Consider the following 6000-nt stretch of genomic DNA (forward strand, 5'->3'; position numbering starts at 1 on the left):
CAACACACGACAGCGCAGAGTTTCTGAGCAGAAACTGATAGCCAAGTTCCGCACACATGAGGACGGCCTCAATCGGGATCTTGGGTTCATGTCACACTAACTATAACCCTCGCGATCTGCCTGGGCTTGCAAAATCTCACTAACTGTCCTGTCTGGAGACAATACACACCTCTTTAACCTGTGCTTAACCCTCTCTCCAATCACATTATCTGTACCTGTAAAGACTCCAATCATTATCTTGTAATTGAGTTTGTGTCTCTATATGCCCTGTTTGTGAACCAAATCCTGCACTCACGTGATGAAGGGGCAGTGCTCCGAAAGCTCGTGCTACCAAATAACTTTGTTGGATTTTAACCTGGTGTTGTGAGACTTCTTACTGTGCTTGCCCAGTCCACTGCCAGCATCCACAGGTGGCTCGGTCCTCCTTGTTGGCCAACAAGGGGCATACACGCAGTGGGTCGTGCTGGGCTGCTCTTGGATGTTGCTTCAAGTTGCCTAGTTCTTCACGTCGTTAGTGTAAGCTTAAACTGGACCAACTGGCGGGCAACACAACAGCTCGGTGACTATCACTGTTTGCTGTGCAGTTACAGGGACCCGGGTCGGATCTCCGACTTGGGCCAGTATCTGTGGGAGTTTGCACATTCTCCCCATGCTTGCGTGGGTTTTCTCCGGGTGCTCTGGTTTCCTCCCACACCCCAAAAACGTGCTTTTAGGCTGATTGGTGTAACAAATTGTCCCTAAATTAGACCTCCCTCAATCTGGCACATATATAATTCCCTAAATTTGCACCCCTTTATTGTGGAGTCCAAGAGATGTAGGCAAAAGCCATAGGTAGAAGAAGGATTGGAATGAGGCACTCACTGAATGTTAAAATGGCGGCACGGGCTTGTTGGGCCGAAGGGCCTGTTTCCTGTGCTGTGTTGTTCTTTGCATCTCCACATCATGGCTTGCTTGCTTCTTGTTTAGAATTTCAGTGAGAATCCTTGGCACTGGCACCGATTCATGGAATCCCTACAGTGTAGAAAGAGGCCATTCAGCCCACCCAGTCTATCCCAACCACAATCCCACCCAGGCCCTATCCCCGTAACCTCTCATATTTACCCTGCTAATCCCCCTTCACTATGGAGCAATTTTCCATGGCCAATCGACCTAACCTGCACATCTTGGGACAGTGGGAGGAGGAAACCCACGCAGACATGGGGAGAACGTGCAGTCTCCACACAGACAGTGACCCGAGGCTGGAATCGAACCCGGGTCCCTGGCGCTGTGAGGCGGCAGTGCTAACCACCGTGCCACCCTGTCACCCTCACTGTATTTTGGAAATGATGCACCTTAGCTCCATTAACACAATACAAAATGTCAAAGGGAGCAGAGAATCCGTGCAGCCTGAAAATCATTCAATGCAACTTGTGGCTGGGTTTATTTCTCCTTCTCTTCCTCAGTATTTCATCATTAACTGAAAACAGTCGATGTCAATATCTTTCCTTCAGTTATTGGTTCATGGTGGGTTGGAGCAGTGTTTGAGTTCATTGTCCCATTAACCTCTGCACTGGGGAACAAGCCAAAGGCTTTTTTCCTGGAGAAATCATCAATCTAACAGGCGATTGGATTATATCAAGCCCTGGTCATCCTCCTGTGTTGTTGTGGCTGTATTGATGTCTCTGCGATGGGGACCTGCTTCAGTCTATCAGGCACGTCAGTGCATTTCTGGTCAGCATAGCATCAGCAGCAATCAGCAGCAAAGCATAATTTCAGATTTTTAATAGCAGCAACCAACAACAACTTACATTTACGTGGTGCCGTTCATGCAATGAAAGCTCCCCAAAGTGTTTGACAGACTCATTTTGAAGTCAGATTTGATACCCAGTCACATTTGATTTAATTTGATTGTCACATGTATTAGCATACAGTGAAAAGTGTTGTTTCTTGCGCACTATACAGACAAAGTATACCGTTCATAGAGAAGAAAAGGAAAGAGCGCAGAATGTAGTGTCACAGTCATAGCTAGGGTGTAGAGAAAGATCGGCTTATTGTGAGGTAGGTCCATTCAAAAGTCCGACGGCAGCAGGGAAGAAGCTGTTCTTGAGTCGATTGGTACGTGACCTCAGACTTTTGTATCTTTTCCCCGACAGAAGAAGGTGGAAGAGAGAATGTCCGGGATGTGTGGGGTCCTTGATTATGCTGGCTGCTTTGCCAAGGCAGTAGGAAATGTAGATGGCAATGGATGGGAGGCTGGTTTGCGTGATGGACTGGGGTTCTTTCACAATGCTTTTAGTTTCTCTCTGTCTTGGAGCCCATACCAAGCTGTGATACAACCAGAAAGAATGCTTTCTATGGTGCACCTGTAAAAGTTGATGAGAGTCGTGGCAGACATGTCAAATTTCCTTAGTCTCCTGAGAAAGTAGAGGCGTTGGTGGGCTTCTTTAACTATAGCATCAGCATGGGGGAGATCAGGACAGGTTGTTGGTGATCTGGACTCCTAAAAACTTGAAGCTCTCGACCACTTCTACTTCAGCCCCCTTGACGTAGACAGGGATATGTTCTCTACTACGCTTCCTTAAGTCAAGGTTGTAGAGATAAGAAGAGGAGAGGCCAAGGGCAGATTTGTAACAGGAGGGGGCATTGGAAGGCAATGTAGCTCAATGAGCAACTGGGTTGATGAATGATGTGACTTGATGCGAGTTAGGATATGGACAGCAGGCAGCTGAGTTTCGGAGGAGCTGACATTTATGGAAGATTCGATGATTGTCCCTTCACAAATCAATCTGCAAAGTAAGGGTCACATGACCCGGGGAACCAATCGGAGGAGTGGGTGGAGAGTCACCCTGGTAAGCAAGGGTCTCTGTACTTAGAGTCATCTCGGGAGCCAATGGCAGCCACAAAGCTAGAAGCCTCTGTGTAGTTTTAACTTGTAAATAAATGAGTTGTGTTTTCCCTAAACGGGTGAACGAGCATCTGTACCGTGGGCCAGGAGTGTGTGGGATAGCCACACCATGAGGTAACAAAGACATGGATTGAGGGTGAGGGCCACGTATCTGAGCAAATAAGCCAAAGCATAATACAGAGATAGCAATGTTGTGAGCATGTAATTCTATAATAGATGATCATTTATACTGTTAAACCTGGAGCTTCTGCTTAATGTTCCAGTGGTAACAAAGAACAAAGAAAATTCCAGCACAGGAAGAGGCCCTTCGGCCTTCCAAGCCTGCACCGACCATGCTGCCTCACTGAACTAAAACCCCCTACCCTTCCGGGGACCATATCCCTCTATTTCCATCCTATTCATGTATTTGTCAAGACGCCCCTTAAAAGTCACTACCGTATCTGCTTCCACCATCTCCCCCGGCAGTGGGTTCCAAGCACCCACCATCCTCTGTGTAAAAAAATGTGCCTCACTGATCCCCTTTAGACCTTGCCCCTCGCATCTCAAACCTGTGACCCCTCATAATTGACTCTTCCACTCAGGGAGAAAGCTTCTGACTATCCATTCTGTCCATGCCCCTTATCATCTTGTAGACCTCTAGCTGGTCTCCCCTCAACGTCCATCGTTCCAGCGAGGACAAACCAACCAACCTCTCCTCATAGCTAATGCCTTCCACACCAAGCAACATCCCGGTAAATCTATTCCGTACCCTCTCCAAAGCCTCCACATCCTCCTGGTAGCGCGGTGACTCGAATTGAACACTATATCCCAAGTGCAGCCTAACTAAGGTCCTATAAAGCTGCAACATGACTTGTAAATTTTTAAACTCAATGCCCCGGCTGATGAAGGCAAGCATGCCGTGTGCCTTCTTGACTACTTGATGAGATTGGAAGATTCCGATAAGTTTCTTCATTGTACACGTACGCTATGCTTCATTGAGTTCCTTCAGCAAAATACAATTTCACTATTTCCTGGCACTAATTGCTGACTGGAAGTGAACGTGGTTAGACTGTCTGTCTTAATGTATTTATGAGGAGAGATTCTTGGCTTGTCCTGTTACAGTGGACAATTTGCTTCCTTCAATAAACACTGGATTAGTTAAATTAAGGCAGCATGGACATAATATTGGCCCAGGGACACAAAGCAGATGGTCACGGGAAACAATTGTCTTTCAGATAAGAGGGAAATATAAAGTGGTGTTCCCTAGGAGTGGGTATCAAAGACCACTCTCCCACTTGATATGCTGTAAGAAGTCTCACAACACCAGGTTAAAGCCCAACAGGTTTACTTGTAGCAAATGCCACTAGCTTTCGGAACTGGCTGTTCCTTCGTCAGGTGGATGGGAGTTCTGATCACAAACAGGGCATATGAAGACACAAACTCAATTTACATGAATAATGATTGGAATGCGAGTCTTTACAGCTAATCAAGTCTTAAAGGTACAGACAACGTGAGTGGAGAGAGCATTAAGCACAAGTTAAAAAGATGTGTATTGTTTCCAGACAGGAAAGCTAGTGAGATTTTGCAAGGATGAAGAGGACCGCAACAGACACCTCCAGACGCTGAAAGTCGCCCTCAGAAGAACAGGATATGACACTCGGAAAGCTCGTGCTAACAAATAAACCTGTTGGACTTTAACCTGGTGTTGTGGGACTTCTTACCGTGTTTGCCCCAGTCCAACGCTGGCATCTCCACATCACCACTTGATATACATCAATCACTGGGACACACAGGACATCATTTCAAATGGCTGGGTGAGATAAAATGTGGAAAAGTAATAAATAGTGTGAGGTAAAGTTAGAGACTTCAGAACGATATAGAGAGACTGGTGAAAGGCACAATCACATGAGACAAACACAATAATGTTACAATTGCTAGTACTGAGTGGAGGATATTATTAAACTAGAAAGGGCACACAGTGGTGGCGCAGTGGTTAGCACTGCTGCCTCACAGCTCCAGGGACCCGGGTTCAATTCTGGCTTCGGATAACTGTCTGTGTGGGGTGTTCACATTCTCCCCACGTCTGCTTGGGTTTCCTCTGGCTCTCCAGTTACCTTCCACAGTCCAAAGATGTGTGGGTTAGTTTGATTGGCCATGCTAAATTGCCCTTTAGTGTCGGGGAGTTAGTTGGGTAAATATGTGGGGTTACGGGAATAGGACAAGACTTAAGTAGGATTGTTGTTGATGCAAGCTCGATGGGCCAAATGGCTTCCTTCTGCATTGTAGATTCTAGGATAGTGCAGAAAAGGTTTACTAGGATGCTACTGGGACTTCATAGTTTGATGGTACTGGGCTAAGGATATTATTAAACTGGAGAGGGCAGCACAGTGGTTAGCACTGCTGCCTCATAGTGCCAGGGACCCAGGTTCGAAACTCCGTTTGGGTCACTGTCTGTGTGGAGTCTGCTTGTTCTCCCTGTGTCTGCGTGGGTTTCCTCCAGGTACTCCGGTTTCCTTCCACATTCTGAAAGACATGCTGGTTAGGTGCTTTGACCTGAACAAGCTCCAAACTGTGACAACTAGGCGAATTTCATAGTAACTTCATTGCAGTGTTAATGTATGCCATATTTGTGACAAATAAACTTTAAACTTTGAGTTATAAATAGAGGCTGGATAGATTGGGACTTTTGCCCTGGAGCGTAGGAGGCTTTGATTTTGATTTGATTTGTTATTGTCACATGCATTAACATATAGTGAAAAGTATTGTTTCTTGCGCACAATACAGACAAAACATATCGTCCATAGAAAAGGAAAGGAGAGAGTGTAGACTGTATTGTTACAGTCATAGCTAGGATGTAGAGAAAGATCAAATTAATGCAAAGTAAGTCCATTCAAACGTCTGACAGCAGCAGGGAAGAAGCTGTTCTTGAGTCGGTTGGTACGTGACCTCAGACTTTTGTATCTTTTTCCTGACGGAAGAAGGTGGAAGAGAGAATGTCCGGGGTGCGTGGGGTCCTTAATTATGTTGGCTGCTTTGCCGAGGCAGCGGGAAGTGTAGACAGAGTCAATGGATGGGAGGTTGGTTTGCGTGATGGACTGGGCTTCATTCATGACCTTTTGTAGTTTTTTGCGGTCTTG

This window comes from Carcharhinus amblyrhynchos, chromosome 8 (genome assembly GCF_965287045.1).
Source record: "Carcharhinus amblyrhynchos chromosome 8, sCarAmb.v2.hapA, whole genome shotgun sequence".
In the NCBI taxonomy this organism is placed as follows: Eukaryota; Metazoa; Chordata; class Chondrichthyes; order Carcharhiniformes; family Carcharhinidae; genus Carcharhinus; species Carcharhinus amblyrhynchos.